The sequence below is a fragment of the Tursiops truncatus genome, chromosome 16, assembly GCF_011762595.2.
Source record: "Tursiops truncatus isolate mTurTru1 chromosome 16, mTurTru1.mat.Y, whole genome shotgun sequence".
In the NCBI taxonomy this organism is placed as follows: Eukaryota; Metazoa; Chordata; class Mammalia; order Artiodactyla; family Delphinidae; genus Tursiops; species Tursiops truncatus.
This window is the reverse complement of record NC_047049.1, coordinates 51,030,449-51,044,311: the sequence shown is the minus strand read 5'-3', so window position 1 is coordinate 51,044,311 and position 13,863 is coordinate 51,030,449.

Sequence of the window (13,863 nt, the reverse complement as noted above, 5' to 3'; positions counted from 1 at the left end):
ACCTTGCTATGGGTGAAGGACTAAATATTTGTAGATAGATCAAATCTCCAATGATTTACATTATTTCCAAGCATCAATAATAGCAAGGTCCTCTGGAGGAGAAACAGTGCTATTTTCAGGACTCCACAACCACCCTGTTTTGATCATAACATATCAGGCCTACCAAAAAGAGAACAGAAGGGCCAAGCAGATTTCCAGAGAATGATCACTGGCTTCTGAATTGACTGACAGCTACAATTTGAGTGGGGCTTTTGGCGACTACAGCTAAAGCTCTCAATAACCAGGTCTCCACCAGAATATGCTTGACGTATGCAGCAGTCACTCACACTTACCTTGAAGTATGGTGCTACAGGAAACCATGACTCCCTAAGTGAGGGGGGATGGTGACTCCTTTGACTCCAGCCCTGTAAACCAGAAAATATTGCCCTTAGACAAGTGCTATGAAACATTTCCCAAATGAGTATATAGTATACCTAGGAACACAGCAAGAGGGGTGGGGTTTTTATTTGAGCTTTTGGTATCCAGGAAACATTTTATATATAAAGAATACTTTTTAAATTATTATTCAATTGTATAGATTCAGCACAGTGTATTCAATGATAGCATGTCTGTACTCTGTTTGTACTTTAGTCTACAGAAATTCAGTCTTCATCCAAGAAAGACCAGCACAATGCTTCTGGGCTGTTCTCAATTTTAAATGCATCCCAATATGTCATGGGAAATGAGGCCTTTAAATAAGCTTTATCTCTTCCTCTTTTATTCTTTCTTTCCCTTTTAAAGAAATAGTGAGGGTAAAGGAAGACATTCATTCCTTAAGGTCAACATTGTTCTCTCATAATAATCTGTTTCCTACTGTGACTACACACACACACACACACATACATATATAAGTATATATGTGTGTATAAAATATATATGTATATTACATTTAGTTTGATTATTTTGGTGGCTTTATTTTTGCTTCATTTGACAAATATTAAAGTGATTGCCTCATGGAATGCCAACGAAATAATATCATTTAGAAATCAGCCAACTTGGCAATGTTTAGGTAATACAGGCATTTTCTAGTTTTTTCTCTTTCTAAGGTAAGCAGAAATATCCTTGGGTTGGAAAATTCGAAAGACCCTGGAGCAGAATGTCTGCTAGATTCTCTCTTAGAAATGAAGATTAAACTATGGGTATATATGATTACTGTCCCTATAGTGTATAATTTCAAATATATTTTTTTACAAATTTAACCATTAGATCTCTCAAAGGGGCCTAAACAGGTGTCTTTGACTTCTAGTGCCCACTGAACTCTAGTAAGGAGTTGTGGTAAGGGCAGAATGGTGGTGGGGAAACCACATGTTAATGTTGGATACCCAGTGAAGATGTGAAGATACTAGCAGAGATGACCAGACTTAAAAGTACTAGGCCTCTAGTACTTTGATAACTTTTTGTCATAAAAACCTGTATTGATTGCATGTGTATTGTTGCCTATGAAAGCATTAATGATGCGACAGCAAATAATTCTTATTGTTGGAAATGAATTAGAAAATCTTTATATTGGAAGTTGTCTTTGTGAAAGCTTCTGATTTACGTATGCATAATAGTAGCTCCATGACCCTATCTGTCAAATAAGGAGGATGATCTAGTTCATCTATGATTTCCCTTTCAAATTGGATGGAATGTTATCCAATCATTCCAACTCAGACTTCACCTCATTATTTGTCATCCAGTAACATAACCCTTTGGAAAGAAAATGGCTGTAAGACTTCAAAATTATTGGAATCTGTATATCAACCTGTGAATGACTTATATTTATAATATTCCATTTAATTTCCATGGAGAAATAGACAGGATCCCTTTTGTGATTGTTGTTAAAGTAAATTTACCTAGGCCAGGTAATAAAGAAGAAGGGATGGCCAAGAAAATATCTAATTTCAAAGCTTGAGCATCAAAATTTGCCCCAGATTTTTGAGTATTTGCCACAGATTTTTAAACTGTGAACTTTTATTGAAGCCAGAGCAAAGGGTTCTGCAGAGAAGGCATGAGACCTTGAAGCTGTTCTCCTCTCACAGAAGCTGTGACACACTCTCATTGGATACACAGGATATTTACTGATATTTTCAATTATTTGCATCTCAAACTTCCTAACATGAACTCTCCAATTAATAGTGAATAAATTCTCTGGAGACACTATTCACATTATAGTTGGAAATAATCCTGTCTTTGGGGGACACAATAGACCAAAAAAATGCAGAGGTTACTTACTTAATTTTGGTTGTAATTGCTATTTTTAACAAATTAGTATCTGTTGGCTCGTCCAGCAGCATCCTGAGTAGCGTTAATTCTCCCATCTATAATTTATCTTCATTGAGGGCAACATCTGAATTCCTAAGTATTTAATAAAACAAACACAGAATGTTGAAAAACCTCAATCAAAAACAGTACAGCTCTTTAAATTGTGTTGGTTTTTAAAGTTATACGGATTCCATATAGTTGTTTACAAAATTGAAATAGAAGGGAAAAAATTCATTTTAACTTGTTTTTAATATATTTAGATGTCTGATAAACCACTCATACAGCCTTGTTACACTTTACATTGATCTTTCTGAAATAAATTTAAATGTAAGGGCTTAAACAATCACACACACACACGCACAGCACAGTACACATGGTGTGTTAAAACTCAATGTTGTACTCCTTTTCCTTAGATTTTTTTCCTTTACAGGTCACCCAAGTATGTGACACTCCAAACACTTATGACATGAAGACTTTGATTTTAGACATGTTTCTTAGGAAATGCCTACAGCAAAAAAAATATAGTGATTATCTTTTAAGGTTTGTTCTATATAGCCTGCTTCTGAATTTTATCTTTACCAATAAAAGTCTGGAGAATAGATACATTTGTTCAAACTGAAACAAATGGAAGAATGGAAAACTTACCTTAAAATCACTACACATTTTCCAGTAGCCAATGTATATATTTTAAAGACAATTAGTGGGAAATTAATTGGCTCTTACTTTTTCAAGGATGCAACTGTACACATTAAATCTAAATAAACAAATTCACTTCTTCTTAATATATTTGACTGATCATATTTTAAACAAAGAATGTAAATCACACAGAGAAGAATACATGCAAAATGGTCAGAATATTTTTAGTTGTCATTTAAAATAAATTTACCAAAACTGATCTTTTGTGCCTGTGATAATAATTTTGTTTCAAGGAGTGTATATGTATCTCCTTTACCTTCTTCCAAGAAAACATTTCAGAATGATGTCCACCAATGTGTGGGATATGAAGGCTATGGGAAATAATACGAGCTGTATGTCCCTTGACATCCTAGTAAAGTTCCATTACGTCTGCACTTTGTTTCCAGGGAGAGAAATCATATTGCTTATTAAAAATTAAGAAGTGAATTTAATAGTCTATCTAGTAATAATCTTGACTTCACATAAGTTTACATATGTGGAGGAAATCCTTGACTATCATTTCCCTGTCATCCCTTTTCAGAAGCCTTTGATGAAGCTGGACACTCAGATTCCCTTAGGTTAGATTCTTACTGTATGTTCCTCTTATCTCACTTCTCTTTTATTAAACAGGGAATTTTCAGCTAAAATGAGACATTGATGTGACACTGGTAGGAAAAAATAGCTTTGTTCTTTGAGTTGTATCACTGGGGGAATAAACTAGGAACATTTCAAATGTGATTATAAGGTTCATGACTTTAACCAGTATCTTCTCATATACAGACATACCCCAGGGCCCTGTAATTTTCCTAATATTGTTAACAAACTTTTCAACCTTATTATTGTTTTTTACAACAGCATTTTCCATTTTTTAAGAGACAAAGACAGAATCATCCATTCACATAAAAGAACAAAACAATAAGTAAAACAAAGCAATCATCCTTTAAACAATGACCAAAATACAAACCAATAACAATATTTGTAAAGGCTTCAAGTAAAATACTGAGTAAAAATCAAATCAAATCTAAGGTTAAAATAATGTAGAGAAATACTGGCAAATAGTTTGCATAATACGGTTTTTTCATAATTCTTCTGCATAAGTGGACTCTTCTTTCCATAATAATATTTAATGTTTTAGAACTTCTACTGGGCATTAATTATACCTATTTAGTATATTTAAATGTGCAAACATTTAAATATACTAAAATGTCCACTTTGCCATTTCTTCTAACGTGACACAAAGTTTATGAAAATTTGTGTAGATAAAAAGATAGAAAAAAATAGGGAGAATTATAAAAAGAAATTATTATCTATTAACCTCTCCTTATTTTCTCATTGACACTCATTGACACCTTTTACTGAATGCTCCCATATTTTAAGCTAAACACAGAGGAAGCTACTGAATCAATTACACAGGCAGATGCAAACATATTTTGAGAATTAAAATGTCTGATACACAGATACAAGGAGTTGCAGTCTTCCTTGGATCCAAATAAAGCTGAAAAGTACCGTATAGCACAGAGTTTGAGAAATGGGGAATTATTTTGATTTAAAAAAAATTTGTTCTGCTGAGTCCATTCATTACGGCTAAAAAAATGAATAAGCATCACTGTCTTTTCTCCATTGAAAAAGAAGAGTTAGGCACGTGATACCATGAATAGTTAGACAACAGAAGGATTTAACTAATAAATTTCTTTTTGCTTTGCTTTCTTACTTTAAAAATAATGTTACTGAAAGTGTGAAAAATAAGAAAATAATCGGCATGGATTCAACTATGCTAAGACCATAGTAAGTAGTGTCTTTAATATACTTTCTTCTCATTTTTCAATATATATGTATATATCATATATACATATGTATATATATGTAATATATATGTATATATCACCATTATTTTCCTACTGTGGTTTATTATAACTTAAAAAATAGTATATCATACTATACCATGGTAAACATTTAATTTAAAGGCTAAATTCCAATTTGTTCTATTATGACTTATTTAGACATTCTATTATTATTTGAATTATTCAAATATAATTATATATAAGAAATATAATTATTATTTAAATTGCTTCCATTCATTCACTACCCTAAGTAATTCCACAATTAATATTAAAATACACATTATTTACTCTTCCTTTCTTTTGAAAGGAAACTGTGGGTCCGTGCACAAGTGTCTTAGGGTCTGTATACCTTCAAAATTGTAAGTAATGCTTGTGTATAGGTTAGTATGTACATTCTTTGGTAGGGGGAGGAGGTCTATCAGTAAAAATTTTATAAGGTTAATAAGGAGATCTGTGAACTTCACTGGTTAAGAATAATTTTTTGAAATAATGTCTTGGTTACACATTATAAGAAATTGTATGTCTGGGTTAATGAATATGGAGTTTTTTGCTTTGTTTTTTTTTTTTACTTTGTTTTTTTTTATAGAGCAGTTTTAGGTTCACAGCAAAACTGAGAAGAAGGTACAGAGAGTTCCCATATACTTCCTGCCCCCCACGTGCATAGCCTTTCCTATTATCAACACCCCCACCAAAGCAGTACACTTGTTACAACTGAAGACCCTACACGGGCGCATTATAGTCACCCAATATTCATAGTTTACCTTATGGTGCACTCTTGTTATTGTACCTTCTATGGGTTTTAACAAATACATAATGACATGTATTCACTATCATGGTATTATACAGGGATTTTCACTGCCCTAAAAATCCTCTGTTCTCTACCTATTCATTCCTCTCTCCTCTGCCACTCTGCAGCAACCACTGATCTTTTTTACTGTCGCCACAGTTCTACCTTTTAGTATGGCCACTTTGAAAATTTATTTTAGACGTTGCTCAGTTGATTTCTGGAAGTGGTAATATATGCAGTTTTAACATCACCTGAATTTTTTATTTTGCTTATCAGTATAACTGTAATTGGTTTAGATCTAATCAGAAATGCATCATTTTAATGAAGCTTAACTTTAATTTCTAATTAGAAAAAATGTTACAAGTTTACACAAAAAATATATAAGAAGAAAAATTAAAAAACACCACAGGAGATAACCACTATTAACATTTGAGTATATTCCCTTCCAATACTTTTAGTTGAATAAATATATACATTCCATATTTTAAAAATTGGAGTCATCTAATATGTAAAACATTTTGTCCTGCTTTATTAACTTTACATATGGTCTCTAATAATTTCCTCAGTTTATAAAGTATCTTCACACATAACATTTCTAATGGTTACGCAAGCCATTATATGGATGAAACACATTCATATTTTCAAAGGGTCCTTTAAATATTTATCATATATACTATTTGAGTTTTAAATGTTTACCTACCTTTGACTTGTGTGTTTCAACACTGTATATACACATATATGCGTTAATGGCTTTTTGGCATTAGCATATTTCTATGTAGGGATAGAAACAGATATTGTGTTCTCTCACGGTATTAATTTTGGTTTTTTGTAGCAGCCTGCTTGATGGATTTTGATCATGAAAATCATAATATTTTGCTAATGTAGACAGCTGGATTAAAAGACATAAGCCCTAGAGAAACCTCTGTACAGCTGACTATATTCACATCTCCCAATCCATACTCAAAAAACTGAGCATTAAAGGAGACAATGATTTAAAAACTGCCATCAGCTTTGGAACCTGGAAGGAGTGACATAAAAGCAAACCATTATAAAGGATTGAGAATATATGTCCGGCACTAGATGTTTTACATATTTTAACTTATTTAGTCTTCATAATAACCCTATGAGGTAGATATAAATATGATCCCCATTTTAAAGATAAGGAAACCGAAGCATAGAGAAGTTAAGAGACTTGCCCAAAGTTTCCCAGATAACAAATTGTAAGGGGCTGGACTTCAAACCAGAGTCCTTGAAGAGTTACCCTTTATTTTCTAACCTCTATCATTATCTTCCTTGAGGAATTTCTGATAATCATAGTTCAAATGTTCAAGACAAGCCTCTCCAAGGCTAAGTGAGGATGATCCTGACCCTAGGTCACCAAACTCAGATAGGCTATAACCAGTGCTAGAAATGAGGGCAGAGCATAGCACTAATGAATGGGAACTGCACCCAATTTTACGGGTTATTTGAAATTCTCACATACAAAGTGCAGTGATTAGATATTTAGCAAAATCGCTATTTCTTATCCCAAATATGACAGACAGTAGTGCTAGGAAGGAGGCCAGAAGGATCATATGCATGGCCACGGCTACACCCACTCTTTTCAAAGTGAAGACTGTGTACAAAATGGTGATCCTCAGGTCATCTGCTTCAACAAAGCAAGAGTTAGTGTGTGGTTGAACGTTCGTGTCCATTCACTTCAAGGCACCACACCACGGAAATATCATTATAAATGTGTGTGTGTGTATTTTTTTTTCTTTTGCCTACCCGATCCTTTATGCAATTCAACATACAAGGTGACACCAAGATAAGTCAAGTGAAGTTCCCATTTGGGTACCTCCATCTCCCTCCCCTAAATCCAGATTCAGTGGCTGCCAAAGCCAGAAGGGGCTTAGGGTAGGGTGTGTGTGGTTAATAGAAGAAATACAGAAGATTCATTCAATCTCTGCCACACACCAACCATTATTAGGCAGACACAAGCCCTAGAGAAACCTCTGCATGGTCAAGGCAGAGAGACCACAAAATATCTCAACAGGGGCATTGTGAAGCAATTTGTAGGGAAAAACAAAGGTCAAATATACAGCTTTTAATAGGCAGAGGTCATGACTTTTCAAAACAAGATTTGCTCTAATGTTGCACCTTAGAAATTATCAGCTATTATATCAAAATAAGAAAATTTACACTCAGAAATGAGATAAAAGACTAAGAGCAATGGCTGAGAGTCAGTAAAAGAGAAAACACATTATATAATAAAGTCAAGAAAAAAGTTATTTAAAGAAGAAATAGAGCACAACTGAAATCTGGCAGAATTAGTAAATAGGGAAATTAGCAATGTAAAAAGAGGCCCCGGAAGGGTGAGCTGTGACAGGGCGAGAGAGAGTCATGGACATATACACACTAACAAACGTAGTAAGGTAGATAGCTAGTGGGAAGCAGCCGCATGGCACAGGGATATTGGCTCGGTGCTTTGTGACAGCCTGGAGGGGTGGGATAGGGAGGGTGGGAGGGAGGGAGACGCAAGAGGGAAGACATATGGGAACATATGTATATGTATAACTGATTCACTTTGTTATAAAGCAGAAACTAACACACCATTGTAAAGCAATTATACCCCAATAAAGATGTTAATAAATAAATAAATATGTAAAAAATAAAAATAAAAAGAGGCCCCAATAGTACTTGAGTTAAAAACGCAGGAAGCGAATTTCCTACTCTTTCTCCCTAAGATATATTATTTGTTTCAAAGCTTAAAAAAAAAAAAAAAGGAAAGTAACGTTTTTAAATGTTAAAAAAGAAAACAAAAATAATTCTACTCTCTTCTAAATAACAGGTGTCAAAGAGGAAATAAAAGTTTCAGTTAAAGAAAATTTAGAGTATAAAAAGCAAGACATAAAAAATGTTTAAAACTAACTCAAAGCGGAACTCTTCATCAAAGAGGAAATAAAAGTTTCGGTTAAAGAAAATTTAGAGTATAAAAAGCAAGACATAAAAAATGTTTAAAACTAACTCAAAGCGGAACTCTTTGCAGAGCCTTGGATGAATTCAACATTAAACAAGAAAGATGTGTTTAAATTAAGAATTCAACTGAGAAAGTTAGAAAGTAATATAATGCACTTAAAAAAAAGTCCCATAAATATTTGGATCACAAAACCTTTTATCTTCCTAAGTACATTTAGTCTTTCATTAATGTTTAGCAGAACTGTCTTTGGGTAATTGCTATTTGCAATATCACTTATAAATATGTATGCAAAAAACCCAAATGAAATGCTTACAAATGGATTATACTCACATAATAAAAATTACCAGGACAGCATAAGGTTTATTTTAGCAATTTAAATATATTTTAATATTAATGTATTTAGTAACATGATTTATTTCCATAAATAGGAAAAAAATCAGATATGATTCCATTTATATTCCTGAAAAAAGCATTTTGTTAATTAAGGGGGAAAAACCCACTTCCTTAACAATGCAAAGTCAATGGTCAGTATTAGACATAGCGATTAAATATCAGATTCATCTTCCTTGAAGAACAAGGTCACTTTTTCACTATTAACAAAGCTAACATAGATGGACATTATCTAGCAATAAGAATAAGAAAATAAAGTAGGTATAAATATGGCAAACATAGAGTCACAAGGATCTGAAAAAAATTCAAAAGTCAACAGAATACTATAAACAATTTCAGTAATAAGCCTGTAAGCAAAATAGAATGGCTAGAAAATATAAGCTAAATAAGATCCTATTTGCAATATTAACGTAAATATACATTACCTTGAAATAAATCTAAGGGAACTACCAAATAAAATAGCATTAATGAATATTTAAATAAATGGGAATATAATTTTTCTCTTCATGGGAAAACTTCATATTTTAAACTTCTCAAGAATTTCTAGTTTCATTTATAATTATAATGCAATCAAATAAAATACATAGTAGGAATATTGTGGAGAATACATGAATGAGAACAGCCAAAAGTAGTTTGGAAAATAAAACTATATGGAAAAAATAGGGACAGTTTATTATAAAATCAAAGATGTTATGATGCTTTAATTGTTAAACCTTAGTGTGTTGATGCAGGTATAAAGAGAAATACAAGCAACAGCCCAGAAACGAACTCATAAATTTTAAAACATGAATAGAAATGAAGGACATTTTAAATTATAAATTCACTTTGTTCAAGAAATGTTGCTAGAAGATTACCTAGTTTAAAAAGGGAAATATAGGTCCTTACCTCTTACCACATACTATAATAAAATACTGATGAAATAAAGAGTTAAATGTAATAGATAAGCCGTAAAAAACCGAGAAGAAATGTAGTTGGTCAAGAACTTTCTAGGAATGAAAGCAAAGAGGAAACCCAAAATTGGATTATATTTACAGAATAAAAATTTAAATGGATATTTATAAAAATATAAAGTATATGATGAAATTGGAACAGTGTTTACGGCATAGGTTACAAAAGTTTACTATCTTAAAGAGCTCTTAAAAATAAGAAAACAACACCCAAATATTAATTAATTATTTCAACAAATCTGAACTGATGCCTATTATATACTAGGTGGTGTTCTAGATGGTAGCAATGAACAAAATGACAAAATGTGATGCCTCAGTGAGGACAATATATAGTGGAAATATGAGCAAATGGCAAGAACGTGAATAACTGCATACCTATGCACCCAGCCCCCCACACGCACACAGACAGAAAGAATGGCAGTGTGTATACGATATTATCTTTCATGGCTGAAATATTTCATAATAGAAGTTATATACAGAAAATTACATGAGGATTTATGTATAAGAATATTTGCTACAGCCTTATTTAAAATAGGAAATAATAAATTCAAAAGGTTAAACAAATCATATTTTATATAATGATGACATTGTATTAAATCCTGTAAAGTTGAAATACTCTTATTTTTCCCAGTATTACAGTAAATTAGGATATAGGATAAACTTGACTTGTAATTTGATAACAAATAATAAATTTATACACCATGCATTCCTTCCCATATTCTTCCTACATATACATACATACATGAGTAAAACAAAACGAATAAAAGCAATTGAAAGATACCCCAAAATGCAGCTCCAGAGAAATGCTTAAATTACGACACAACAGTAAGATGGATCGTATTGCATTATTAAATACGATGCTTTCAGAGAATATTGATTGCTTTAGAAAATGTTCTCAATATAAGCTATTGGAAGAAAATATTAAGATATTAACAATGGTTATTTCTGTGTGGTAAGATGTTGAGAATTTTATACAATTTTCAACATGTTCTATTTTTTTTTATAATGGACATGTTATACTTTTATCTTCAGAAGATGTAAAAAAATAATTTTCAACAGTCTAATTTATGAAACCCAATTCAATATTTCATTAAAAAGTAATGGTTTTGCTTCCTATCCTTACAATCCCAATTAGTACATTGTTTTACGGTGTTTCCTTTGAAGGGATTTGCCTTTTAGTTTTTGGCCTGCCTCTCTGGTTTGATTAACTGGGGCTTCTGTTCTGCTTCTCTGCATCACAATTGAGTGTTATATAGGAAGCAAAAAGAAGCAGGACAATATTATTATATTCCCCCCTGAGGCTTCCTATTTTCCAGAGGTTAGACATATTGGCTCAACAGCACCAAGTCGCTGTACCAATTTCTCTCTCATTTCCCTTACACCCAGGGGCAAATGGCAACTTTCTTGTCTGTCACTTTCCAACTCAGGAAGCTGATGCGTATTTTTCTGTTATCTAAAACTTGACAGATAGCTCCCAGCATCAAACCATCAATGAAAACTGCTGGCCTCTGGCGGGGAAAGAGCAGTATAAGCTTTCAACATTCTAGTAGCTTAGAATGGATTTGGGGTGGTTCAAAAATTTCTTTAAGATCATATGTGATACTGAGCTGGTTCACAGAATTCTGTTTGTCATCAATAAAATGACATTAACAATACCTGCTCCCCAAAGCAAAGGTAAAATGTGTATTTATGTCCTTTGATAACGTGATGTCTGATGACAGAGAAAGCAGAGAGGGAGTTGGTCATCAAGTACCAGAGCCCATGTGACATAAGAGAAAAAATACTGTCCTGCTAACCACGCTGTTTTCTTTGTGGTAAGGAAGAACACAGGCCTCACTCTGTAAGCCCACTTACTTCTCCCTTAAAAACCATGGTGACCAAGTGTTTCCTGTGCAGAGAGATTGGGTGGACAGAGTGGGTGAAATAATTCTCCACACAGATATCCCCCACATGTAAACACATTCATGTGTTTTTGACCTCCTTTCCCACCCTCCCTTCCTTAGGCATCTATTGAGTGCTATGTGTGAGAGCAATTCTAAAAGCAGGACATACAGGGGCAAACAAAACAGATGAGGTCCCTCCTCTTCTTGAGCTAGAGTTCTATGAGGGAGATAGACAATAAGTAAGCAATTAAATAATCTAATTTCAGCTTGTGATTTAAAAACCTAAGGAAATAAGGAGTAGATGAGTGGGAAAGGAGGGGAAGGAGCTATTTTAGACAGTGTAATTGGAAAAAACACAAAAACACCTCTGAGATGATTCCATACTGAGTACCGAAAAGGAGACCTGGGCAAGGACAACCCAAGTAGGAGGAGCAGCAAGTGTGAGGCTCTGAGGTGGGAGAAAGGTTGGCAAGCTGGAGCAGGAAGGCCAGAGTGTCTGCAACAGAGTTAGCTAGGATGAGCTCAAGGAGATGGTCACAGAGGACAGGCTAGCACAAGCTATGTCACATAGGGTCTTATAAGACAGAGTATGGAGTTTTGATTTTAATTTAAGTGCAACAAGGCATCATCAGAGAGTCTTAAGAAGAGGAGAAGTCTGTTCAGATTTTCTTTATAAAGATGACTTTGGCTTTGGTGTAGAAAATGGCTTCAGGGTGGTAAGAATAGATGAAAGAGATCATGATGAGAGGCCAATGGAATAACACAGGTAAGAGATGATGGTTGGTTGGACTGGGGGGTGTGATAACAATTACACAAAGACCAGGGAAAAAATGATGATTTGTTTAGTATTTTACATTGATAGTGGGATTTCTCATGCTTTATCTGTAATAATCCTTAAAGTCCCTTCCAACTCTAAAAGTCATAAAGGTTAATCATTTATGATCTTAGGGGAGTTCAACAATAACTTTTCATTCTCTAAAATCATTATAATATATTTGATAGTGGAATTGCAGCCTCTATATCTATCTCAGTATATATCCATTTTAAAATGTTTTCAACTTTTTAATTTCAGAGAACTATTCAGTGAATATTAGACATTTTTGCTGTTTCAGATGCTACAGATCAATTTTTATATTGGAATTAGGTGTTTTTAATTTATAGCTCAAATTGTGTTTTCAATCCCATACTCTTTGGAGCTGGCATGCATGGCTGGCTTCCGAGCCAGGATAAGTCTGAAGTGATGATAATCTGTGTAAGAGAGCTGACTGTTGTGATATGGGTAATAAAGGTAATATTGAGGAGAAAAATTTAAGATTCCTCCTTTATTGTCCTAAACAACTGATGCTTTGCAAAAATTATATGATGATCTTTTAAACTGTGACCAACATTTATTCATTCAACAATTTGGTGAGACACGGGTTAATAAAATAGAAATGGTCCTAACCTTCACTGCTTATAGTAACTTTCTGAGACAAAAAAATTAATAAAGAAACAAATATGTGTGTGTTGACAAGTGTCATGAAGGATATGAATAGGCCATGACGGCACAGAGCAGGGGTGATTTGGCACCCACTTATGAAGATGGTTATGAAAGGCCTCGCTCGGGAGGACATATTTAAGCCCACACATGCTTCAGCCATGTGAGGTGTAGTGGGGGCAACATTCCAGGCAAGGGAAATTACATACACAAAATTTCTTAGAGAAGAAAAGGCTTTAGCAGTTCAGGGAAGAGAAAGAAGGCCAAGGAAGCTACAAATAGGTAAGTGAACCTCTGAAGAAAAGTCAGGAGTTATATCAGAGTAGAGATAGGATTGGTATTAAAACTTTCTAAATCCTGTGTTTGTCCCTATTATCCCCGTTCATAGTTCCCAACTCTGACAGCATCTCAACTACCTGGGAATTAACAGAGTGTTAACAAGTCAATAATCTCCTTTGAGTATTTACACTAAGATGGATTCCAAAACAGGAAAATTGTTTTGACACTATATTAGAATGGGTTGTAAATTTGAATGGAAATGATTAAGTCTTTTAAAGAAAGAATCACCTTAAGTGGTTGCATTAATTATTGCCATTAGAACCATTAAGGTGACTAAAAACT